The 27,293-nt window shown below is 42.0% G+C and overlaps 1 protein-coding gene across 1 annotated transcript in view; it reads left to right on the plus strand.

Annotated features, from left to right (window-relative positions):
• IMPG1 (interphotoreceptor matrix proteoglycan 1) overlaps positions 1 to 27,293 on the plus strand; it is a 428,352-nt gene that overhangs the window by 369,445 nt on the left and 31,614 nt on the right. The gene's annotated exons all lie outside the window — the stretch shown is intronic.

Here is a 27,293-nt window from a genome sequence, read left to right on the forward strand (position 1 = left end):
AGTGGTCGTAAATGGCTGCACATCCAGTTGGAAGAATGTCTCAAGTGGGGTACCACAGGGCTCTGTCCTGGGCCCTGTATTGTTCAACATCTTTATCAATGATTTAGATGAAGGAATTGAGGGTAAACTGATTAAATTTGCTGATGGCACAAAGCTAGGAGGGATAGCTAATACTAGAGAAGAGAGAGAGAGGATTCAAAAAGATATAAATAAACTGGAGAAGTGGGCAGCAACTAACAGAATGGTTTTTAACAGGGAAAAATGCAAAGTACTACATCTGGGCAATAAAAATGAAAAAAGCATATACAGAATGGGAGGAATAGGGTTAAGCAACAGCACATGTGAAAAAGACTTAGGTATACTAATAGATCACAGACTGAATATGAGTCAACAGTGTGATGCAGCAGCAAAAAAGGCAAATGCAATTCTAGGATGTATTAACAGAAGCATACAGTCTAGATCACGTGAAGTCATTATTTCCCTCTACTCCTCTTTGGTCAGACCTCATCTGGAATATTGTGTCCAGTTTTGGGCACCACATTTTAAAAAAGACATCAACAAACTGGAGCAAGTTCAGAAAAGAGCGACCAGAATGGTGACCTGTCTGCATACCCTGTCTTATGAGGAAAGGTTGCAGGATTTGGGAATGTTTAGTTTGCAAAAGAGAAGACTGAGAGGAGACTTAATAGCTGTCTACAAATATCTAAAGGGCTGTCACATTGTAGAAGGATCAACTTTATTCTCATTTGCACAAGGAAAGACTAGAAGCAATGGGATGAAACTGAATGGGAGGAGACACAGATTAGATATTAGAAAAAACTTTTTGACAGTTAGAGTGATCAATGAGTGGAACAAGCTGCCACGAGAAGTGGTGAGTTCTCCTTCAATGGAAGTCTTCAAACAGAGGCTGAACAGACATCTGACTGGGATGATTTAGCGAATCCTGCTTTGAGCAGGAGGTTGGACCAGATGGCCCAGGAGGTCCCTTCCAACTCTACGATTCTATGATTCTATGATTCTACTTGGATGCTCCAACATGACAATGATCCAAAACACAAGGCCAAGTCGATCTGTCATTGGTTTTTTGCCAAGAAGAGTGGGCAGCTTTACCATCTGAAAAAATAAAAAACATCATCCACAACTACTACAAAAGACTTCAATCTGTCATTGATGTTAGAGGAGGCAATACACAATATTAAGAAATGGGGTATGTAAACTTTTGATCAGGGTCATTTGGATGTTTTGGGTTGTCATTATTATTTAAAAAGAGAAAGCACAGTAGTTTGACAATAAGTGGCTTCACCCAACCACTAACCAAGAGTGGAGAAAAAGATTTGGTGTTATCATTCATATTATCTGAAAAAAAGCCACGAAAGTAAAAATTCTGCTGTGGTATGTAAACTTTTGCGCACAACTGTATATACTGATAGATCGGGCAATTCTGAAAGTGGCGCTAAATTTGTGTATTTTTTAATTTTTGCAGTGGTTTTATTTTGAATGAGGGGTGATTTAAACTTTTATATTTTTTAAGATTTTTAAAAACTTTTTTTTACTTTACAATTGCTTCAATAGTACCCATGGGAGACTAGAAGCTGCGATCATCCGATCTCATTGGTTACTCAGAACAGGGCTTCAGTTGCAAGTACACACAGCTCAGTGTCTCTGCTGGAGCGCAGGCTGTATAGTCACATCATGCAACAATGCAGACTGCCATCTAGATGTAGCAGAACTAGAAACATCATGGTACCAATGGATTATTACTCAGCGGGCAGGTGAGGAATATGGTTGTTTATTATTTTAATTCTGTTATAGGAGACATTGGCTTCAGAGGATTAGGTGTTGAAGTGAGTATGTGTGTTCTGGGTAAATGTAGATTCATTACCCCCCTGTGCTTGATTTCACCTGACAATACAAAGGTGACAAGGTGACATCAACCGCAATACTATCATCCCACTTGACACTGCTCCAGGGCAAGTGGGAAGAGCTAGGCTAAGTGCCAGAATTAGAGCATCTAATAAATGCGCCTATTCTGGGGCAGCTGAGAGCTGATGTTTTTAGTTTGGGAGGGGGCCAATATCCATTGCCACTTCCTAGGCTATTAATATCAGTGCGCAGCTGTCTGCCTAGCCTTTGCTGGTTATTAATTATAGGAGGACCCTACATCATTTTTTGGGAGTCCTCCATTTTAATAACTAGGAAAGACTAACTATACAGCTGTGAGCTGATATTAATAGCCTGGGAAGCTCCATGGGTATTTGCACCTTCCCGGGTTATAAACATCAGCTCCCAGCTGTCCACTTTCCCTCGGCTGGTCAATAAAATGCTAGGGGATCCACACCAATTTTTTCTAAAAATAATTTAGTAAGTACAAAAATACATGTACAGAAAACTACACAAGCACCATGCTAATTTTATATGTCACTGAAATTATATGTGTACATATCTTTTCTATCCTATTTTGTTATGTCATGCTGTGATTTAATTGTATGTCGCAGATAAATTGCAAGCTTTTCAAAGGACATGAGTGTGTAAAAATTGGATGGCACTTGCATGGTCTGAGTGCCGTGTGACTTTTTTATCACACCCATTGACTTCTATTGGTGAATGCGATCTGATTTTTACATACATTCGCAGCATGCTGCAAGTTTTTTCCAGTCCAGTCTTGATCCGATTCGAGCTGGAAAAAAAATTGCAGATGAACACATAATCATAGACTAACATTGATCTGGATTAAATTTGTCTGATTTAATCACAAGTGGGACTGCCCTCCAAGAGCAGTAATGCCCTGACGGTGGCCCTGAATGAGGTGATATCCCTTGATTCCTACAGTTGTCAGTAAGCTACGAGATTGTTACATAGAGCAAATCTGTTCACAAATTTCACATGACAAACTCCGTAACGATTTGCTGTGTAATCATTTTTGAGGGTTCAGTTGATAATGCTAGTCTTAGGCTGGTTTCACATTTGCGTTTTTTAGCGCTGGAAAAAAACGCTAACCTGCGCATGCGTTTTTTCCCCTATCTTTAACATGGGTGCGCATACTTGCGCGCTTGTAAGCGCATGTATGCGATTTTCATGCGCTGCGTTTTTTTGGGGTGTGCGATTGGATTTTCCAGACGCATCATGTTGCATTTTTTGGCCCTGCAAAAAAGCGCATGCGCACATATGCGCACGTTTTGCGCTAAAAAGGGCCATTATAGCCTATGGATGCGCATATGTGCGCACTGGCATGCTCATGTAAGCGTTTTTTTGCATATGCGTTTTTTTTTTTTAACCATGGAATTTAGGGGTTTGAGTTAGAGTTAGGGTTAGTTAAGGGGGTTTAGGGTTAGGGTTAGGGTCAGGGTCAGGGTTAGGGTTGGGTTTTGGGTCAGGGTTAGGGTTTAGTATGGTTTGGTTAAGGGTTAGGGTCAGGGTTAGGGTCAGGATTAGGGTTAAGTATGGTTTTGTTAAGGGTTAGGGTCAGGGTTAGGGTTAGGGTTAGGGTCAGGGTTAGGGTTAGGGTTAGGGTCAGGGTTAGGGTTAGGGTCAGGGTTAGGGTTAAGTATGGTTTTGTTAAGGATTAGGGTCAGGGTTAGGGTCAGGATTAGGGTTAAGTATGGTTTTGTTAAGGGTTAGGGTCAGGGTTAGGGTTAGGGTTAGGGTTAGGGTCAGGGTTAGGGTTAGGGTTAGGGTCAGGGTTAGGGTTAGGGTCAGGGTTAGGGTTAAGTATGGTTTTGTTAAGGATTAGGGTCAGGGTTAGGGTCAGGGTTAGGGTTAAGTATGGTTTTGTTAAGGGTTAGGGTCAGGGTTAGGGTTAGGGTTAGGGTCAGGGTTAGGGTTAGGGTTAGGGTCAGGGTTAGGGTTAGGGTTAGGGTTAGTTAGGGTTTAGGGTTTGGGTTAGGGTTAAGTATGATTTGGTTAAGGGTTAGGGTCAGGGTTAGGGTTAGGGTTAGGGTCAGGGTTAGGGTTAGGGTTAGGGTCAGGGTTAGGGTTAGTAAAGTCATGGTTTGGGTAGTGTGAGGGGCCACCTAAAAATGTTGGAAAAAAACGCAAACGCGGTAAAAACGCGCTAAAAACGCATACAAACGCATAAAAACGCTGCGTTTTTTTCATGCATGCTCATAAAAATGCTTGAAAAAAACGCAGCAGTTGTATGCTTATGTATGCGTTTTTTCAATGCGTTTTTTTGCGGGAAAAACGCGCTGCAAAAAAAAGCAAGTGTGAAACTAGCCTTAAATAAAACTTTCAAAAAATATATTCAGCTATTTTGAAATAGATTTTTAAAGTACGCACACCAGCCTCATCAGGTGTATGAAATATTTCTAGGTATGTAGTTGTTTGCATTGTGATATCTCGTGACATATCCCCTTTATACGTAGATTTACAATACATTTGAGAACAGTGTGTTCTAACCCAAGTTAAAAGAACATGAAATGCTTCATGTAACTTAATAAGTGCGTTGGTAAGAAAGTACAAATCAATATACTTGCATATTTATTAGCCTTTCTCCAAAGACTTATATTAAAAACGCCAGGAACATTTTATCAAGAAGATCTCAAAAGCGATTTGCACACTGCTTATTTTAGAGCAATGCTATAGATCATTTATGAGGATTATTTTCACTGCGCAACTAACAAAGACTGTTTGTCACAATGTTTATACAGTATTTGACAATGTCCCACTGTGCGCGATTTGTTCTTGTACTGAATATTTACATTCATGATATATTGTACCCTTTTAAGTTCGGATTTCCATTTAAAAGCAGAGGTAGACTCAGCATTAAGCACAGAATCTTTTTTTTTTGATCAGTCACTTTCCTTGTCACTTTCAATCAGTTAAGAATTGGTGATTGTATGGAAGCCAGAACTTCACTCACGCTGTTATCTAGCTTTGTGTATTGCCGCTGGCCTTTCATAACATCATTTTTAGAAAGTTCTGCTAGGAGCAATTTATCTGTAGATAGGCTCCTGTTCAGCAGCAGCAGTGAGAAGGACTCTAACCACATTGTTATGATACTTCACAAAACAAGAGAATTCACTGCACATCTGGAAGGAACAAATGATCTGTCAGGGAAACGGGGGCTCCATCTCATTGTTTGCTAAGCGTTTGCATGTAAGACAGTTATTTCCATCTTCTCATTTTCCCTTTGCATATATTATCATTTTTGATGTGTTCTGTCTCCTCAAGCTGCAGAAGCTTGGAAGAATGTCATTGTTTCTAGAAGCCAGTATTACTCATGTCGTTACTGTTTGCATATTGAAATAATATAGGACTGATGTCTTGATTGTTTTTCATATTGAATTGTTCCTGTCTGGAATAGTAAATATGAGGAAAGAAGCTGCAGTCTATGATCACAGCTGGGTTAAAGATTACATCACTTTTTTCCGCAATTTGTTTGATTTTTACATAATTTCACTTTTCTGAGTTCTTGAACTATGCAGCAAAACAATGAAAATTTTTCACCTCTATTTATTGTACCTATAAACCTGTAATAAACCGTGTGTTTCGGATTATAGGAAGCTTCTTGCTAAAAGATGCATTCAGCAAAACATAGGAAATACATATTTCCCGCTAATTAAAACTTCCCTGATGATGTAAGTTAAAAAGGGTTCAGTATTACTAATTTAATGTATTAGGGTAGAATAGAGAGGTAATAGACCTATTGTAAGCTATTGACTCGGTTGCCCCTCTCATTCAAGGCAGAGTGCCACAAATCAATAGACAACCATCGCACAATTACCTCGCTAAAAAGCTTTGGCTTTTAGTGAGGATAAGGGTCAAGGGATGCGGAGCGGTGGCGGAAGAAAACACATTCGCAAGATGGCTTCAGTGCTTTCAAACAAGCAACTTCAAATCAGTCCTCACCTCTGCTTAACAGGCTTACTTTACATAGCTCGTATCGTCCTTATCCTACAACCCCAAACAGTTATTCAACACTTTTAACTCCCTCCTCTGCCCACCACTGCCCCCCTCCGACCCCCCCTCATCTCTGCTGAAGGCTTTGCCACACACTTCAAAAATAAGATCGACCAAACAAGGCAAGTCTTCATTGTTCAAACACAACAACCCCTTTGTATACCAGACCAATGCCTAAACCTCATAACCTTCCCTATCTAACATCACTGAAGGGGAGCTTAATTGTCTGCTCTCGAAATCGCACCTCACACCCTGTGCACTCGACTCCATCCCACCTCCTCCCCAACCTCACCACCACTCTTATCCCATCCCTAACCCACCTCTTCAACCTATCACTAACTACTGGCACCTTCCCTTCTGCTTTCAAACATGCCACAATCACAACTATCCTCAAAAAGCCATCCCTCGACCCAATCGGTATATTCTGCTATCGCCCCATATCGCTGCTCCCATTCACTTCCAAACTCCTTGAGAAGCATGTTCACACTGACCTTTCCTCCCTTTTCTTATCTAATTCGTTCTTTGGCAACATACAATCTGGCTTCCGTTCGAACCATTCCAGGCTTTGACTCAAGTGCATTAATCAGTGCACTATTAGTGTTACATAAACTGCATAGAAATAAAGATGCATCATGACTGTCTTTTATATCCTCACCCACTCATCTCAGTTGTGCTATCACTTATGTGCGCCTACTGATACTTTACTTTGCTGAGTGTCATTTTGCACAGTTTTTGTCAGCAGAAATAATTTGTATTTACACTAGATCTTATGCAACTTTGTGCTGCATGCCACATGCAGTGTTCTCATGTCTTATATGACTCATTTGATATCATCCACTAAATGGCTCTTGTCTGCTTATCTTGTCCCTTTCTTGACTATTAATTTGTGGTAAACATTTCCATTTTAAACTTTCATAGCTGGTAATTATCATAATTCAGTTTGGCCACTGTAAGTTTAAGCACTAAGAAACTGGCCCTTGTTCTTCTCTCCCTTATATGTATTGTAGGCATTCTACTCACTCAGGTGCAGCAGGAGACAATCAGGAGGCAGGTTCCTTTAAAGTTCATGCGGTTTATTGCGTCATAAACCCATCAAGCAGCAAGTAGCAATGAAAATAGCCTTTAGCTTAGGCAAACTAGAACAGAAATGTCCATTAAGCCAGGCTCCAACCTGGAGCTTCAGCACACACGGGAGGCTTAGTTCTCCCCACATACAGCTGCCTGGTTCAGGAGCAGGCTACATTATAAGGGTGTAGCCACACCCACGAACCCCGCGGCTGATTACTCACGTGACTGTGACCTCACCACAGGTCCTTGCAAAACAGTAATATAGCAATATCTATTATGCCTTACATTACGGAGACAAGCCATCTCTGAGACACATATCTCCCATCGATTATACAACCCTTAGCCACGCCACAGTATATACCGAGTTTCTTATTTTTACTCCAGAGATTAAAACCTCTGGAGGATTACATGAATGACTTGTGTAAGGCCGAGTATGGTTTGGAAACCCTGAACACCAGTGAAACACGTGATGTAGTGATAATGTCTTCCCTCTCAGTATTGGTACTGCTCCCTTGGAGGCCAATGGCAATGGTCAGTGATGTAGTGTGGTGGAAGAGAAGGGCAATTACAGGCCATTATAGTTACCAACAGAAAGTCTTTAATTACATAAAAATTGAAAAGACATAACAGACAACTATCATCTATCTGGACATTATTCACATTTGGAGTTGACAGAGTTTTAACATAAATGGTTATACATGGTAATACTTTATATTTTTTGTTCAATACAGTCTCACAGTCATATGAATCCATTTTAGCAAAATCCGTCTTTGCTACTTCTTGCACATCGGCTGCGACAGCTACCTTTTCATATGCATCCATGAGGAAAGACATAGAATTCCTTCTCTAAAGGTTGGCAACTTGCAATCCACCACTGTATCAGGACGACCTTGTCTATCCCACAGCAGTCTCGGGACAACCAGCAACTCTGCTTCAACATTGTCCTCAAATTGTGTTCCTGTTTTGGGCTTCTCCCAGCTTCTCACTAAAATGTACACACATCCAGGATAACGCATTTGTCACTTTTTCTGGACTGCTTTTCTGGTAGAATTTGCTTTCTGTCAGACTGATACTCACTGTGCTGTAACTACAGGCACTGTGGTGTACTAGGCCTGAACAGCTCCTTGCATAGCTGAATCCCTCCATGGGTTTCCCACTTATTGCTAACCTTTTGTTACCCAAAACTCCTACAGTTTGCTCTCGTTTTCACAGTACACTTATAAATCAATGCAGCAAATGAGAAATGCATCAATATAACACAATGCCATTATTATATTATCCTCTGAAGGTGCTGATCATTCTTCCTCTCTCTTACACTTGTGTGAGTCGATTTACCGAGTCTTTGCTCTGTATCTGTCTGTGACCCATAACTTGTTGTAGATTTTCACCAGAATCATTAAAGGGGTTGTCCACCACCAACCCTTTATTAAACTGAATTTTTGTCCCCAACAAAAAATAAAGCTTATACTCACCTTCCGTGCCAGCGCCATTCCTGCAATGTTGGCACTCGCTCTCCCCGGGGCAGTGATTCAATGTTTTGACAAGTGACGCCGACATCTGATCCCAGACTTCCTCTTCATGTTCAGTTTGTCCAAAGGTGGAAACAGTGATGCCAGCACCGATTGGGTGCCAGACATCACATGTCATTCTACCTCATCACAGCCGACACCGCTGGAACGGAGTCGGCACGAGAGGTGAGTATAGGTTTAATTATTTTATCGCGGCCGAACATTTAGTTAAGAAGGGGTTGTCCTAGCAGTGGACAACCCCGTTAAGCACACATTGTGCGAGAATGAATTGTTTTACTTGGGAGATACAGCAACCATCATCTTCAACATCATCATGTAGGATTGCAGGGCGATGATATACACAAACCAAAGGTAACACAGTACAGTATAAAAAAAACTCCAAACTTTAACACAGCGCCATCCGTGCCATCAACACATTCCCTCCACCATAAGACTGTAGCTCTTGCATACTTCAACAAGGTAAGACAACAGGGCATTGCCTTTCTGTAAACCGTAAACCATTATCAGTGTGTTCTATTGTAATAGAATCATCTATTCTATTATTTCTAAACACTGTTTTTCGGTGATTACTTTGTATCTCCGTTCATACTGCACACACACACACACAAATGATACACCATTTGAAAGGTAAACTTGCCCCCTTCAGCAAGAACATAGCCAAACAAACCACACATCCACAATTTCATCACAAAATACAGTTTAAACAATATTTTTCATAAACTTGCATAAGGAAAAATGACCTGCAGGTGGCACCACAGTATCCCAAAGCACACAACCACAAAACTGCTTACAGACATCACAAATAAATCCAAACATTTGCCATGGGGGCTTAACAGCTCGCGGAACTGCTTGGCCTGTCTATTTTAGCCAAATTGGAGGATTGCACACTTCACTGCAGGTGAGGCACATATGCAAACACATTTGAATTGCCCACTTGCTCCGTTCATACTCCACCTACACAAACAAATGATACACCATTTGAAAGGTCAATTTACCTGCAGGTGGCAGCACACGACCACTAAGCTGCTTACAGACATCACAAACAAATCCAAACATTTGCCTTGGGGTCTTTCTAGCTTGCTCAAGTGCTTGCCCAGCCTATTTCAGGCACATTGGAGGATTGCACACTTCACTGCAGGTGAGTCACATATGCAAACACATTTGTAAACATGCTCTGCTTTTTCGGTGATTACTTCGCCCCAAAACAAACCACACATTCACAATTTTATCGCTAAATACAGTTTAAACATTCATTTTCATAAACTTGCAGAAAGACAGTAACCTGCAGGTGGCACCTCAACCGGAAGACATTTTTTGGCCTCTACTTATCAAACCAATTTATTGTATTACTAATCTACATATATAAATACCTGTCTGTGTTCATCATCTCATGAAATACATTTACATTTGACCAGTTTGCTTTTTCTAAAATTGTCTGTCTCCCCGACGACCAATGTGCAAAAATTTTGCACGGGTCAAGATAGTTATACTTAATTCTAATTATTTTATCTGCACCTTCCTTGTTAGAAAAAAATTAAAAAGGCAAAAAAACCTTCCTTCACCAATGATTATTCTCTACACATCATTAAAGGGGTTGTCTAGGCAAAAAAACTTCACTCAGTGAACAGGAAATGCAAAAAAAAAAAAGAATCATTCATGCTTACCTACCGGCACTCACTTGTATCCAGCACAGATCCATAATATGTACAGAAACCGGAAGCAGTAATGACACTGTTCCACCAGCTGCCATAGTGTTGCCACCCTTGACTGGCTGCTGTGCTCAGTAGACTTTTAGCTGCACTTCATTATAAAACATTCAGTTATGCACTGTTCAAGTCACCTGACAACTGTAGCCAACCACAGGTAGCAGCGGTCCGGCGGTCGCTGTAAAGGTAACATCAACACGTCCTGTCTCTATGCAGACCAAGAAGGGGCCAGTGCTGTATCCAGGTTCTGTACTGGTAAATGAGTATCCATGAGTTTATTTTTTACTTATCACATCCTCTGGTACAACCCCTTTAACCATTAATTTTCATTATTTATATACTATTTACCTTATGCATTTTTATTGTCATTTTACTTGTCATTTTCAATGTCACAATGTATAAAATCTGCTAATCACTATGAATCCAGTTCCTTGGGCACCCAGCAAAATCAGTGGTTTAGTAAGCTGCCTGCAATAATCAATACAGAGAAAATGTAATATTATATGTAGCCAGTAAAATCAATAGCTGCCCAATTTAGCTCACAAGATGGTAAAGGATAGAGAGGTGAAATATATATTTTTTCCTTTTATTCATTGGTGATATATTTTTCTTTTTATTCATTTTTTAAAACTGTTTAAGCTTTAAATGATACCAGATCTCTTGAAAAAGAAGCTGTTAAGTCTCTATTCTTCCTGCTCACAAAGAGTGATTGACAGCCTTTCTTGTATGAGTTTGTACACGCAGAAATCAGTCCTCCCAGCACTTAAACCACTAAATCATACCCAGGAAAACTGTACTAAATATTGCCATCTTCTGCATCTTCCTTTTTCCCATTGTTACCCTCAAATGGTTGTTGTAAGAGACCTGCCAGATTGGTTTTAACTGTATGCATTATTTAATTGCCTTAAATATTGTGCTTGACAAGCAGAAATCTTAGAATAGTAATTAATTATATGGAATAGTGATAAGTGTAAAGGTGATTAACTTGTATCACTTCATTACAGAAATTACTGCATCTGAAAAATCCATTCCATACAGATGTTACACAATCATTAACTTTACATTCATCACTCAAAACTATTAATGTAAAGTGACGCACTAGGCGGCAGCCATTCCAATAATAAGAGTATGAATTCCCCCACTATGTGGATATCGTATGCGCTCTACAGCATGACTTGCCACAGATAGTAGTTTTTCTACAACACACCAACAACCAGGAACTAACTTCTTTAGCCCACCTAACTCTTCCCAACCTTGACTGGCCCTTAAAGTTAACCCTGTCACCTCTGCCTAACAAGGAAACTAAAACCATATGAGACTAAACGACATAAAACAGCAGGTCAACGCTCAGAGAGAGTGGTTAGGGAACTGCAGGTAGTCTATTCACTAGAATGGAGCCATAGTGCAGAAGGTGAGTGGTAACACCCCTATGCAGAGAAAAAGTAAAGCGAACACAGTAGCCGAAGCAGTATTGTAAACATTTCATGGTGAGAATCGGTGGGCATGCCTACATTTGGACCACTGCAATCACAGAAGGACCAAGAACTGAATAGGAGCTGAGCTATAGTACCATGAAAAATGCTGTTCAGCTGTGTTCACTGTTTACATTGTGCCATCGCGGGGGGTTGGTAGCAGCTGATCATACAAGGCATTGTCTTGAATATTTGGTGGACATAACCAATATTGCAAACTTGTACAACCCCCTTTAAGTGCTGAAATATTCTAGGGAATGTAAAAAGGGTAATCAGCTCACCTTCCAGGGAGGACAATTTAGTGTGAAAAACACTTGATTTAACATAGGAACCCTAGTAGACCTCGTCTGGTTATAGTGTGGTGTGGTGCACGGAGTGTAGGAACACAGTAGGCTGGTATCCAAATGAAAGTTGGAAGAAGTGTCTATGATGACTGGGCTTCAGCACCAATGGGAAAATGTTAAAGCATAGCTGTTACTGTACAATTAAAAATATGATGAAAAACAGCAAAAAAATTAAAAATTCATAAGCTTACATGCTTTGGGTTAACAACCATTATTAATAGGTGTATTATGTCATTTCTTATTAAGGTAGGGTTATAGGAATGTTCTTCAAACTTAATTTTTAGCAAAATGACACTTCAATTGGAACTACTTCGGATTTGGAGATCCTTAGAGACTGCAATCAGAGAACTTTTAGGTGCTTGTGCAGTATAAAAGTCGAGGGTCGCTAAAACATTTAAAACATTCTGACAAGTTCTCCATCAACTGTATCAAGTCATAAATATATTTGCATCAAAATATAAGACTCACATAACAGTGTGCATATATAACAAATAAAGATGAGCAGATCTTTTGAAATTTTAATTTTACGACTTCATAAATTTTCTTCAAAAATGTGATTTACGCTACATAAATTTGCACAAATCTCAATACCGGGAAGCTTGTAATTGCTATGAAAATACACGTGTGGAGAGTACCCGTTCTGACCATAAAAGCTTACGCTCTACATGATAGAGAACCTTATACTGTGACTCTGGAGAAGGAAAACGACTCTGCTGTACAAACTGTGCTCCAATCAGTATTGCTGATTTCTGATGTCTCAGGTATTGAGCCCCCCTATACAAGGTATCATAAATCATAAGATATCATAGCTGTAGGGCATGATGGAAAGAGCCACAAGGAACACTAAATGATGATAGCCGACTCTCTGATGCTTCAGCAGTGTGTGAAATGGTGCCAGGCAAGTTTTTATTTTGTCAATCGAGAATCGAATCTCGAAATTGCATAAAACCGCATATTTCAAGAAATTAGACTTAGACTTGATCTTCAGTGGATCAATCTGCTCCTTTACAATAACAAATGAACAGATTTCAGTTGAAACAAATGGGTTAGGTCACAGTTGTGCTCTTGAATCTTTTTTAACTAATTACTGTCATATGTATAATACAAACAATACCTCTCCAACTGTTCATAGCTGTAAATAATGCATTCCGCATATATATGAAACAAAGTCTGTTACTTTTACACATCAGCGTTTGCAACATTATCAGCTCAGCAGCTTCTCGCTGTCATCATGATTCCCATGAGACAGCTGGTGTTTGACTACAGTGCTTAAACAGGATATATCAATATTTTATTTCATGGCACTAATTTACTAGTTTTTCTCAAAATATATATACCGTATATATATATACTGTGTATATATATATATATATCGGATATGTAACATAAGTCTGGTAGGTCACATTAAGTTTTGATTGGCTCTTATTACATTTTATTGCAATGTTTGGGCGGACAAAAAAAACATAATTTTGGTTTTTCAATTTCTTTCTCTTTACACCATTCCCTGATTGGATTAACTTATGTTCTATTTTGATAGATTGGACTTTTACAAATGCAGTGGTACCAAATATGTATATATACACATTTTAATTGTTTTATTTTAATTGGGGAAAACAGGCTGATTTGAACTTTTGTGTTTTTTATTTTTTCTTATTTTTTAAAACTTTTTTTTTACTTTTTACTGTATTTAATTTTCCCTTTATGAGACTTGAAACTGCGATCATCTGATCGCTTGTACACATAGCAGTGCATCAGCATCAGGGCCCCCTCCATTGTGGTGTGTTAAATGCTGCTGTCAGAGATTGGGCAAGATATTATCCATGCGCCGAGCTCTGCTTCACCCTCACCTGTTAGAGGCATATTATAGCTGATTAAATCAGCCTAGATCTGGCGGGAAGGATGGGGTCTCAGTGTATGAACTAGTAGCAAAGTCAGGGACATGATATATGATGTAACTATATGTCATAAATGGGTTAAAGGCAATCAGAATGTTAAAAAATAAAGAAAAACTGTTATACTCACATCTCCAGCTGCTCTGCATCATGTATCCAGTCCTTTATGCAATCTGCAGATTGCTGCCGCTCCCGCTGATGACATTATGACAGCATGACGTCATGACATCACTGTAACTTTGCATGCACCTTTAACGAATAAGGACTCCTCAAAGCCGGATGTCCCGACTCACTAACCCAGCATGAGGGAAACAGGGATTTCAGCAAGATTGGCAGAAATCTAAAGATGGGGAAAGGAACAGATAGGTGATGGTTAGGAATGGAGGAGTCAGAGAAGTGAACAATAACATGAGTATGTTTGTTTTTAATCTCATGCTTATTATGCTCTGGGGTCTTTTCAGACCCCAGAGCAGAATACGGGACATTAAATTGACCAAAAATAGCTTCTACATGAATTGAATTTCTCTGGAAAATTAATCCGAACAGCAAATTTGAATTTTGCCTCATCCACTCATCTGCAGTTAGTATTCTACCTAAGCAGCTCATAGTTTAGCAGAAAAAATAGCTATAGGGAATCTGTCACCTGATTCACATTGTCCAAACCACGATCAGCATGAATGAGTGTCTGACTGCACGACTGCAGCTAGGCATATATTTCTCTGAATCGCTGTGGTGTTTGAGAAAATAAACTTTAAAGATCCAAGCGCCACTCTCAATGATTGACAGGTCTCTTGTTAAGTACACATACAAGGGAGTGACCTGTGAATCAGTGCTGGGTAGAGCCTTCCCAGGGGTGGAGCAGCACTAGGATAGTCTCCAGCTATGATCCCTGAATTGAATGTTAAACTATACACTCTCTAAAATGACATAATGTTTAAGAGAAAAATATACCTGGCTGTAATCATGCAGTCACGTTCTGATTCATGCTGTCTACAGTTTCGGCAGGAAAAATCAGGTGACAGGTTGCCTTTGAGTAATCTTGAAGTTACATTTCAGCCAAATTTTCATAATTAGTAAAATTAAGCCATTATGATTAGGAAAATTACAAGAGCTTTTAATGTATTAAATTGGGAAAAAAGTTATGTAGTAAAAAAAAAATGTTGCCATCCAAAACTACATGCCATGACACAAAAAAACAAACCTTCATACCTCTATGTCAACAGAAAAATAAAGAAAAAAGTGGCAGGGCAAAACAGAAAATGAACTGGTCATGAAAATGTTAAAGAAGTACTTCCATCAAAGATTTTATCCTCCTAATGTATTTCAATCATCATATTATATAACACTGTGTACTTACAATTGCTCATTTTGCCTTTCTACCCAGCTAATTTTTCCCTTTTCCATTAAGTCTATGACATCATGTGATTACAAGTTTTCAAAGATCTTTGCACAATAAAAAAATTCCTTACACTTCAGACAATAACAGAATGACTGCATGTTTGACATCATTTCCGTCTCTGCAGTTACAAGATAAAGCTTCACTTCTCAGATTGTCGTTCTACCTATCCCCGCATTGGCTGGTGTAATAGAAATCTGCTCCCCGCTTTTTTTTAGATTTTTGCATTTGAAACAGAAAATCTGAATTATCTAAAATAATTTATGTGCAAGAGCAGGTAGAACAGGAAGTATGTGATGTGCAGCTTCAGCCAGTAGCTACAGTGCAGGAAGTGATGTCAGTGAAGAAGTCTTAATTTCGGCCATGTCAAGTGCATAGCCCAATAACATGCAGCCATTTTCTTATTTCCTTGATGTTGAGGACCTTTAGTTTAGTGAGCACCTTGGGAAGTTGCATAAGAGGCCAATATTAAAAAATAAATGTGTTCGTATTTTTCATTTTAAAGATCAAGTTCGACCACTCTATTCATTCCTTATGGCAGAAAGAGGTTTGAAATTCTATTTTAATCACATAAATCCATCCATAAATTGTAATTCTAAACACAACATCATATCAGTCATAGTCCTTAATTATCTCCAACACAGCAAAATTTCTAAAGAGTACACACATTCAATATGGTCTTCTAGAAAGAAATAACTAGGGTTAATGAACCATCCAAGATCTATCAGTGATAACCTCAAGTACATCAGCCAGTGGAATAATTGATAGTGAACTTGCAAACCAATTAAAATGACAACACGTATTATATTACTAACTTAGAACATAAATGAAATATTCAGCAGTATTCCTAATTTCTCTTACATAATCGAGCATTTCGGATTTGCATAGCTAAGGTCTCACGGGAATTATAATAATGTATTCCTAAAGGGCATTGTTGAAATTCTGATTATCACAGTAATCAATTTCACCCACACATGCCACTTGCTGTTCTGTGAATGTCATATCAATGCTTAGTTTTCTTTGTAATTCTCATGTCTCTATGTTTTAATATAAAAACTATGAATGAATGAGAATTAGTAGCAAAAAGCCGAAAACTTTGGAAAAGGGTAATCCATTCTGTAATCTGTAACGCATCCATAAATATTCTCATTATCCATGCCTTTAACATATGCCACATTGCATAAGTGAATCATACTGATGTTGCAAGCAGAATTATCTTTCTAGCCTTTTTTTTTTAAATGGGTTTCGACAGGGGCTGATGTTTTATGCTGTCGAATGTATTGCAATTATGTTTGGCTCACTGCAGCTGTAGATGTATATTGGATCATTTCTGCCAGTGAGCTAGACTACTTATTTATGGTGTATTACCTTTCATGGCACCTGAATCACAAAGTGATTGTGCAGCAATATGTTTTGCTATGTTGTTGTGGTATTGCAGTCATTGTTGGACAAAGCAAAAAATAATACGAATTTAGGTTTTATATAAAGCGTCTGCACGGAGAATGATCTTTGAAAAAAAAAAAGGCAGATTTAGAACTTTAGAATAAAAAAATAAAACATTCTGGGTTGTCTTCAAAAACTATTGCCACTCAAGATAAAAATGAGAGGGTTAATTTAATAGAAAAATTTTACTTTCCGTTCAACAATCCTTTGTGTCTGATTTTCAAATTCCAAAAGTTCTGGTTTAAACAATGAAATATAGACAAAGTAATCAGATCATTCTTTAAATTCATCTCCTTAATTTTTTGAGTCTGTGTTCAGTATTACTCAAAAGGTATAAAACAAAGTGTGAAAATGCAAAATGAATATTGTAAAAACAAAACTCAAAAAACAATGATGTATTTGCATTATTTTAATCATTTCATCTCAATTGGATTGTTTTCCCATTTTGAATACATTAAGTGGCAAAATAAATGTTGCCATCCAAAACTATATCCTATGACATAAAAAACAAGCCTTCATACGTCTACAGTATGTCAACAGAAAAATAAAAAAAATGTAGCAGGGCAAAACAGTAAATGAGCTGGTCATGAAAATGTTAAAGAAGCACTTCCTTCAAAAAATGTATCCTCTGTCATGATACCAGTGCTGGGTGACCGGCACTTCTGGGGTTAATGTTCTGATCTCAGTGCAGACTCTCACCTGCACACCTGGGACCTATTATGGTGGCCTCTCATTGGTTCTGGGGAGGCTTCTTATAGCCTCAGGAAGCTCCCATCCCCCGTCAGTTATACTTTCGCCCTTGGCATTGTGTGGTGACCCCTGAGTGTGTTTATGCTGTGTTCTGGTTGCTTGATTCTCTGTGTACGACTCGGTCTGTTCTCTGGATATCGCTTTGGATTCTGCCTGGTACCTTCTACGTCTGTTTGGTTTTTGATCTCTGCTTGGCCCTGACTGTCCGTTCTGTCTCTTCCCTGGTACTGTATTGATAACTTGTGTATGACCTTTGGCCTTGTCTGAACTTTTGTATGTTTATCCCTCCTGTACCTCGCTGGCCTGTATTGTGCTTGACCTCTGCTTTGCCTGACTCTGAGTTTTCTACCTCCTCTGAAAGCAGGACGCTAAGACCCGCCCCCTTGCAGTCACATGACTGTTCACATGACCATAGGTCCTATGCTGGCTTGCTAAACTCCTACATTCAGGTCCTGTGCATCTTTATTTTCCGGCGGTTCTTGTCCCCAGGGGTCCCTACGGTGCGGGTGAGTCCCTGCTTAGCGGAGGCTGTATGCCGGCGCTGTCAGGACCCTAACATCCTCTTAATATATTGCAATCATCATATTATATAGCACTGTGGACTTACAATTGCTCATTTTGCCTTTCTACTCAGCTTATTCTTTTTTTTCCCATTAGTTCTATGACATCACGTGATTAAAAACTGACTAGCTAAATCCTTCTAAGCTCTATGTAGAAACAGGAGGTCAATTTTCTCTCTATAGCTAATCAATCACTGCAAGCATCTATGGCAGTGAGGAGGAGTGGAGCAGCTGGGTCGGGAGTTGAAGAGGGGAATGATAAATGCACGGACAAGAGACTTCCTGTTTCTACGTAGCGCAGAGAACAGAGAAGATGTAATTTGGTAGAATGTCAAAACGAGCAATTGTAAGAACACAGTGCTTTATAATATGTGGACATCAATATATTAAGGGGATAAAATGGAAGTGATTCTTTACCATAGTATTGCTGCTAATTTTCTATGCCTTTAAGAAATAAAATATACTTTTTTATTATTATTTATTTATGTAGCACCATTGATTCCATGGTGCTGCACATGAGAAAGGGTTACATACAAATTAACGATATCACTTACAGTAAACAAACTAACAATGACAGACTGGAAAAGAGGACCCTGCCATTGCGGGCTTACATTCTACAGGATGGTGGGGAAGGAGACAGTGGGTTGGGGGGTTGCAGCAGCTCTGGTGTTGGTGAGGCAGTAGCTCCGAGAGTGGTGAGGAGGCAGTGGGATCAATGCAGTCTGTAAGCTTTCCTGAAGAGGTGGATTTTCAGGTTCTGTATGAAGGATCCGAATGTGGTTGCTAGTCAGATGTGTTGGGGCAAAGAATTCCAGAGGATGGGGATATTCGGGAGAAATCTTGGAGGTTGGTTGGGTGAGGAGCGAATAAGTGTGGAGGAGAGAAGGAGGTCTTGGGAGGACCGTAAATTACGTGAGGGAAGATATCGGGAGATTAGTTCAGAGACATATGGAGGAGACAGGTTATAGATGGCCTTGTAGGTCAGTATTAGTAATATAAACTGAATACGCTGAGGGAATGGGAGCCATTGAAGAGATTTGCAGAGGGGAGAAGCAGAGGAGTAGCGAGGAGAGAGATTAATTAGTCAGGCAGCAGCGTTAAGGATGGACTGGAGAGGTCTGGGGGTGTTAGCAGGGAGGTCACAGAAAAGGATGTTGCAGTAGTTGAGGCGGGAGATGATGAGGGCATGCACAAACATTTTAGTAGATTGAGGGTTGAGGAAAGGACAGATTCTGGAAATATTTTTGAGCTGGAGGCAACAGGAGGTAGAAAGAGCTTGGATTTGCAGTTTGAAGGACAGGGCAGAGTCAAGGGTTACTCCGAGGCAGCGGACTTCTGGTATGGGGGAAAGCATGATGTCACTAATTGTGATAGGTCAGGTAAGGAAGATCTGTGAGATGGAGGAAAGATGATGAGTTCAGATTTGTCCACATTGAGTTTGAGGTAGCGAGAGGAGAAGAAGGAGGATATGGCTGATAGACACTCTGGGATTCTGGACAGCAGAGAGGGGACATCTGGGCCAGAGAGGTAGATCTGGGTGTCATCAGCATAAAGGTGGTACTGGAATCCATGGGACTTTATGAGTTGCCCCAGACCAAGTGTATATATTGAGAAGAGTAGGGGTCCTAGAACAGAGCCTTGAGGGACTCCAACAGAGAGAGGGTGGGATGAGGAGGTAGTGTGGGAGTGGGAAACGCTCAATGTGAGGTTGGAAAGGTATGATGAGATCGAGGATAGGGTGAGGTCTTTGATGCCAAAGGAGGAGAGGATCTGTAGTAGGAGGCAGTGGTGAACTGTGTCAAAAACAGGACAGGTCTAGAAGGAGGAGTATAGAATATTGTTCGCTAGCTTTGGCTGTAAGTAGGTCGTTAGTAATTTTGGTCAGGGCTGTCTCAGTGGAATGATTGGGGCGGAAATCAGATTGTAAATTGTCAAAGAACAAGTTAGATGAGAGGTGGGAGGAAAGTTCAGCGTGGATGTGCTGCTCCAGGAGTTTGGAAGCAAATGGGAGCAGTGATATTGGGCGATAGCTGGACATAGCGGTTGGGTCAAGGGTTGGCTTTTTAAGGATAGGCGTGATTGTGGCGTGTTTGAAAGCAGAATGGAAGGTACCAGAAGTTAGTGATAGGTTTAAGAGGTGGGTTAGGGATGGGATAAGAGTGGTGGTGAGGTTGGGGAGGAGGTGGGATGGGGTACGAGTACACAGGTTGTGAGGTGCGATTTCGAGAGCAGACAATTAAGCTCGCCTTCAGTGATGTTAGATAGGGATGGTTGCAGGGTTTAGGCATTGGTCTGGTATACAAAGGGGTTGTGGTGTTTGAACAATGAAGACGCCTTGTTTGGTCGATCTTATTTTTGAAGTGTGTGGCAAAGTCCTCAGAAGAGATGAGGGAGGTTGGAGGAGGCAGTGGTGGGCGGAGGAGGGAGTTAAAAGTTTTGAACTGTTTGGGATTGTAGGATAGAGAAGATATGAGGGTTGTGAGGTAGGCCTGTTTAGCAGAGGTGAGGGCAGATTTGAAAAAGGTTGTTGCTTGTTTGAATGCAGTGAAGTTGTCTTGCGAGTTTGCTTTCTTCCAACACCGCTCTGCAATCCTGGACAATTGCCGGAGCTTTTTAGTGGTGTTATTGTGCCAGCGTTGTCTGTTGATACGTCGCACTTTGCCATGAATGAGAGGGGCAACCGCGTCAATAGCTGATGCGAGAGTGGCATTGTAGAAAGCAGTGGCACCGTCTGTGTTGTGGAGTGAGGATATGGATGCCAGTGGTAGAATAGAGTCAGAGAGTGTGTGGGTGTCTAGGTATGTGAGGTTTCTGCGGGGTTGCGCATGCTGCTGGACATGGTGACAGGAGAGGAGAACAGGGATGAGAAAGTGAGTAGATGGTGGTCAGATAGAGGGAGAGGGGAGGTGGTGAAGTTAGATAGAGAGCAGAGGCGGGTGAAGACCAGGTCTAATGTATGTCCGTCTGTGTGGGTGGCTGAGGAGGACCACTGAGCAAGTCCAAATGATGAACTAAGGGACAGGAGTTTGGAGGATGCAGACTGAAGTGTATCAGTGGGGATGTTGAAGTCACCCATGATGATAGTGGGAATGTCAGTTGAAAGAAAGTGAAGAAGCCAGGTAGAGAATTGGTCAATGAAGGCAGTGGCTGGGCCTGGAAATCAGTATATGACGGCCACTTGGAGGTTGGAGGGAGAGTAGATGCGGACAGAGTGGACTTCGAAAGAGGGGAGCATTAGGGAGGGAATAGGTGGGATTGGGTTAAAGGTGCAGTTGGAAGAAAGGAGAAGACCCTCTCCTCCATCATGTCTGTTGCCAGGGTGAGGAGTGTTGGTGAAATGGAGGCCCCCGTAACAAAGCGCAGCAGGGGAAGTGGTTTCAGAGGGTGTCAGCCATTTTTCAGTGAGGCCAAGGAAGGCAATATTGCGAGAGAGAAAAAGGTCATGAATCACATGAAGCTTATTGCAGATGGAGCGGGCATTCCAGAGTGCTCCAGAGATAGGGAGCAGGGGGGTGAGCGTCAAGGGCACGGGTTTTAGGTTGGAAAGATTGCGGTAGTTCTCATTAGATAGGGAACGGTAGGAAGGGGTAGTATTGGAAAGTATGCGCTGTGGGGGTCCAGGATTTGGAGATATGTCGCCAACAGTGAGGAGAAGCAGAGAAAGGGAGAGCAGGTGGGAGGAGAGTGGGCAGCTTGTTTTATGTTTAATTAGGACAGATTTGAGGTTGAGGAGCAGGTCAGTAGAGGTGGTCAGGTGGGGAGGTAAGAGGGAAGGGGAGAAGATTATTTGGTTAGAGGGTGCTGGGGTTTGGGGATAGCAAAGGAGAGTATTAACGGAGCAAACACTATGAGGGCATATGTAAACATGGTGAAGGAGTTAGAGAGTTAATAGAAAAGCTAGATCCAAGTAATAGGAAGTGCTTACTCAGCAGACATACCCGAAAGAGACAGATTCACATTGTGGGGTCCTGACTCCTGCCACGACTAACTGCTGTTGAAGTAACTGCAGCGTCTCGATACTTTACCTGCAATGATACTTTTGCTGCAGGGAGACGAGTGCCAGACCTCACATGCATGCACCCCTTAGGAAGCTACTAAATATATAGGAGTGGGTAGAGGATCAGGTGAGAGGGATTGTGGGAACTGGTTTAGGATAAATTAGCAATTGCCTAGCACACCAGGGGGAGGTTAGATGATCAAAGGCACAGGGCCTGGCTACATCCATATGCTGTAACACCTTGCACCAGATAACATCTCTACTGACCCCAACAAGGATATACAACAGTAAAGGTCCTGTCAGCGAGATCGCTGTGTGTGACGGGGATCAGTGACCGTGAAAAATGAGGTATCCAGTGATTCTAGAGCACTGCGTTAAGAAACATGTGATGGTGTCTCCGCAGTGTTGGATGTTGATCTCCATGAGTTCATTCATCCTCATTTTTCACAGTCTTTTACTAGGCATTGCTCCTACTAGCCAGTTTCCTACTCCACACTGATGAGGGGCAATACCCCGAAACAGCTGTCTGTGGATGGATACCATGTTTTGGCATAGGTGGTTTCCTTCATTGGAGACTGCCCTTCCCGTGGTTGTTCCTTCCCGGGGAAAGACCTGGCTAGTCATTGCTTGCGTTGAGAAACATATGATGGTGTCTCCGCGGCTTGTGTTTTGCAGGGGATCAGTGACCGGCCCCCCTGCCGGTTATCGCTGATCGTGCTCGAGCAGCCTGGGCCATTTTTCGATCGTTGGTCTCCCGCTGCCCAGCACGCATCGCTGCGTGTGGCAGTGACAGACCAACGATCAGCGACGCTCGACGCTGGTTTCTAATGTAAACGTCAGGTATCCTGGATACCCGCTGTTTACCTTGGAAACCGGCGTACACAACATTCCCTTTAATGGTATATAACAGTGCCTGCTGAATGTTTGCTAAATTCATTTGTTGCATTGTACTCAATACTTAAGCCCCCGTCACACATAACGATGTCCCAGCGATCCCACCAACGATCCGTCATGGATGGGATCGCTGGGACATCGTTAGGCTGATCGCTGGTGAGCTGTCACATAGACAGCCCCAGCGATCAGGACCAGCGACGCTGGTTTCCAATGTAAACGTCAGGTATCCAGGAGTCACGCGGCTCCTAGATACCCGATGTTTACCTTGGAAACCAGCGTGTACAGGATACCCGACGTTTACATTAGAAACCAGCGGCGCTGGTCCTGATCGCTGGGGCTGTCTATGTGACAGCTCACCAGCGATCAGCCTAACGATGTCCCAGCGATCCCATCCATGTCAGATCGTTGGTGGGATCGTTGGGACATCGTTATGTGTGACGGGGGCTTAAGTATTGAGTACAATGCAACAAATGAATTTAGCAAACATTCAGCAGGCACTGTTATATACCATTAAAGGGAATGTTGCAGGATGGTAAGCATCAGATGGCAGTAAGCAGAGATTGTAACAGAGATTGTACCATTAAAGGGAATGTGGCAGGATGGTAAGCATCAGATGACAGCAAGCAGAGATTGTAGATGAGATTGCACCATTAAAGGGAATGTTGAAGTGTTGTTACTTTAACCAACTGTATTTATAAACCTCACATTACATTCCACGTATAAATTTCAATGTAACACAAAAATCTATTAGGAAAAATCGGAACATTCTGCCATTTAACTAAAAATTATAATTGATTATGTCCTTAGCCTGTACGCCTGATTAAATAAATATTGTATGATTTCTAAAGATAAACTGTATTAACAAACTGCATGTTAAATATTTATGGGAATGATTTGTTGCTTACGTAATTTTCTTCTGAGAAAAGAAATCTTTTGAAACAATTCTACCGTTAAGCACAGTCCAAGTCTTAAGGGACTTTCACGTATGCAGTTTGATGTGTTTAAAATGCTTGCAGATAATTAAAAAAGCCCACAAGAACCAGCATCTGAAAGAACCCTGAGGGTATACCATAAGGTCATGGTATATTATTATGCTATGATTTTCCAAAATTGTAAAACCACTGCTTTTTTGCTGTGTCTTTTTCAAAATTGTGCCAAAAAATGTACCCCATCTACCTTGTGTGAAGACATCCTAAGATGACACTGAGGCTTTTTTATAGTGCTATTTTTTTTACATGCTACTCAAAAGTGTACTATTTTACATACATCTGTACCTTGATAGTTTAAAGGGAATCTTTCAAAAGGATTTCATACCCCAAACAATTTATATATATATGTAGCTCTTTCAAAGACAAGTCCTATGTCATGACTAACGACCGCATTCGCGGCCGAGCCGGCGCCTCCACGTCGACCTACCACGCCGACGTGGGGCGAGCATCCCAGGTGGGGACGGAATGTGGACACACTGGACCACAGGGGGGACCCAGGCCTACCCGGACTAGGGAAGAGTAGCGTCCGGGGTCTGTGGCAGCTGAGCATGTCTACGAGGAGGCAGAACGACACGACACAACTTCAGGTATAGACATAAAGTTTACTCAAAGTCAAAACAAAGTACATAAACAGAACATAATGCCAGGCTCCCGATTCCGCACATCAGGTAAGAGTACACGTCTCAGGATAACAGACGAAGGAAGGAGGACATCACGGGTTGATGCAGTCCAGGGTTGTCTGGCATGAGCATACTAGGGCTGCCTCTTCCTCAGGCCTCAGGCGTAGCACAGGCTCAGCAGGAGAACATCAGACACCGACCTCACACAGACGATGGCAGGGGTCATCATGGGTTGATGCAGGCCAGGGTCATCTGGCATGGGCATATCAGGACAGCCTATCTCTCAGGCCTCAGGCATAGCACTGGCTCAGCAGGAGAACATCAGACACATACCCAGGACAGACGTCAGACGAAGGCAGGAGTCATCACGGGTTGATGCAGTCCAGGATCCTCTGACACGGTATACTAGGGCGGCCTCTCTCTCAGGCCTCAGGCGTAGCACTGGCTCAGCAGGAGAACGTCATCACTGGGTGGACTCAGGAAATTGGCAGAACATCGGGACACAGGCAGGGTATTAGGAACACAGACTGGACAACAGGAACACCGACTGGACAACAGGAACATGGACATCAGGACACCAGGAACATGGACATCAGGACACCAGGAACATGGACATCAGGACACCAGGAACACGGACATCAGGACACCAGGAACACAGACATCAGGACACCAGGAACATGGACCGGACATCAGGAACACCAGGCTGGACATCAGGACACCAGGACACCAGGAACATGGACTGGACATCAGGACACAGGCAGGGCATCAGGACTCAGATCTCAGAGCATCAGCACACTGGCATCAGACTCCGGACATCTGGCAGCGATCAACAGGCTTCGGACATCAGCTCCGGACATCAGGCCGCAGTCATCAGGCTCCGGACCACTGGCAGCGATCGGCAGGCTCCGGACATCGGGCAGGGAAGCATAGGATCCGGACATCTGGCAGAGGACATCAGGTACAGCACATCTGGAAGAGGTCATCAGACACCGGACATCAGGCCGCGGTCATCAGGCTCCAGATGAGAGGCCGGACATCTGGCAGCGACCTAGACAGGAACCCAAGCGGTCTGGTGGAAACCCCGCCGGGGGTTGGAACTGGCAGGGAATTGCACCAAATCCCCAGCTAAGCACAGAGTAGCAGAAACTCAGCGGACACACCAGACTCCTACTTCCAAGATGAACCCAGGTTAAATCACAGAAAGTCAGGTAGCAAAGAGTCACAGTCACTGGGCACAGAGTTCAAGACATGGAGGGACCTCAGGAACATCACACAGAGGACACAGTTCAAACAGGGTCAGATGCAGGGATAGATCCAGGATTCAGGAAACAAGACACAACATAGACGGGCCTGGATATGCAGCCTCCAGGAAGGGCGGTCTGGGTATTTCTGCCCCCAGAGAAGGCAGAGAAACAAGACACAATTCAAACAGAATCAGGTGCAGGGACAGATCCAGGATCAGGGATTCAGGAAGCAAGACACAACATGGACGGGCCTGGATATGAAGCCTCCAGGAAGGGCGGTCTGGGTATTTCTGCCCCCAGAGCAGACGGACAAACAAGACACAGCTCACACAGGGATGAAGAGCAACAGGCAACAGCTCCCCCAGAACTGATCAGAATCAGAGAAGGAGCTGAACACACACTCACATGGCTAGGTTCAGGAACTCAATGCGAAGCTCTGGCCACGCCCCACAGGGCAGGGAACTCTTATATAGCAGCTGCCTCACAGCGACAGGCTGGACCAGCAATTGTAGCACACACCCATTCCTCATAAAAGCAGGGGAGGTGTGGCCCGCGGACCCTAAGCAAGGCCAAACATAAATCAGCATTGCAGAGGACACCTGGCAAGAGCTGCATGCCTGAACACACGTGGGAAGCTATACATAGTGCAGAGGACCTATACCCACGGATAGCTTTCCACAGCAGCAGCCAGGGACCGCGGGTGGTCTTGCAAAGCAGAGGAGACACGCATGCATGTACGGCTGCGCAGCGGGGCAGGGAACTGAGCAGCATCCATAACGGTAACAGACAACAGTATCCCTGCTAATTAGGAGAGGAGCAAAGGGTTAATGCAGACATGCAGAGTAACGCCGGGGAAGCAAAGTACAAACACACCGGCGTTACATCCTATATTACCTATACATGGCCAGTCCATTCCTCTGTTACTAAGAAATGAGTGTTTGAATTGATATGCAAATGACACTGTAGATCTAAAGCCTCTGTCACTCCAGCTCTATTCCATGCCCCACCTCCACCTGCTTGATTTACTGCTCCTTTGCATGAAATGAGATAGCTTAGAGGCTGTCAGACAAGCAGAAGGAGGCAGCACTGGGTGGGGAATAGAGCTGGTGTGACAGAGGCTTCAGATCCATAGTTGTATTTACATATCAATGCAAAAGCTGATTTTTCAGTAATGGAGGAACAAACTAACAATGCAAAGATATTTCTGGATTTGTCCATGAAAGAGCCACATGAGCATATAAGTAGTTGGGAGTGTGAAATTCTGCTGACAGATTCCCTTTAAAATCAATCAAAAAGTCTCAAGCCTAAATTATATAATGCATATGGATTTCAATGGATAAGAATTGTAAAAATACTAAAATTAAACAGCTTATTTTTATGCAAAAAAATATTTTCAGTTGCAAACAAGGAAAATGTAAAATAGGTATAAAACATTTTTTTTATTAATAGATGTTTCAAACTGAACTAATAAGCAGCTTGTAAACCATTTGT

This window comes from Dendrobates tinctorius, unplaced genomic scaffold (genome assembly GCF_039654945.1).
Source record: "Dendrobates tinctorius isolate UK_male_01 unplaced genomic scaffold, ASM3965494v1 ptg000024l, whole genome shotgun sequence".
Lineage (NCBI taxonomy): Eukaryota > Metazoa > Chordata > Amphibia > Anura > Dendrobatidae > Dendrobates > Dendrobates tinctorius.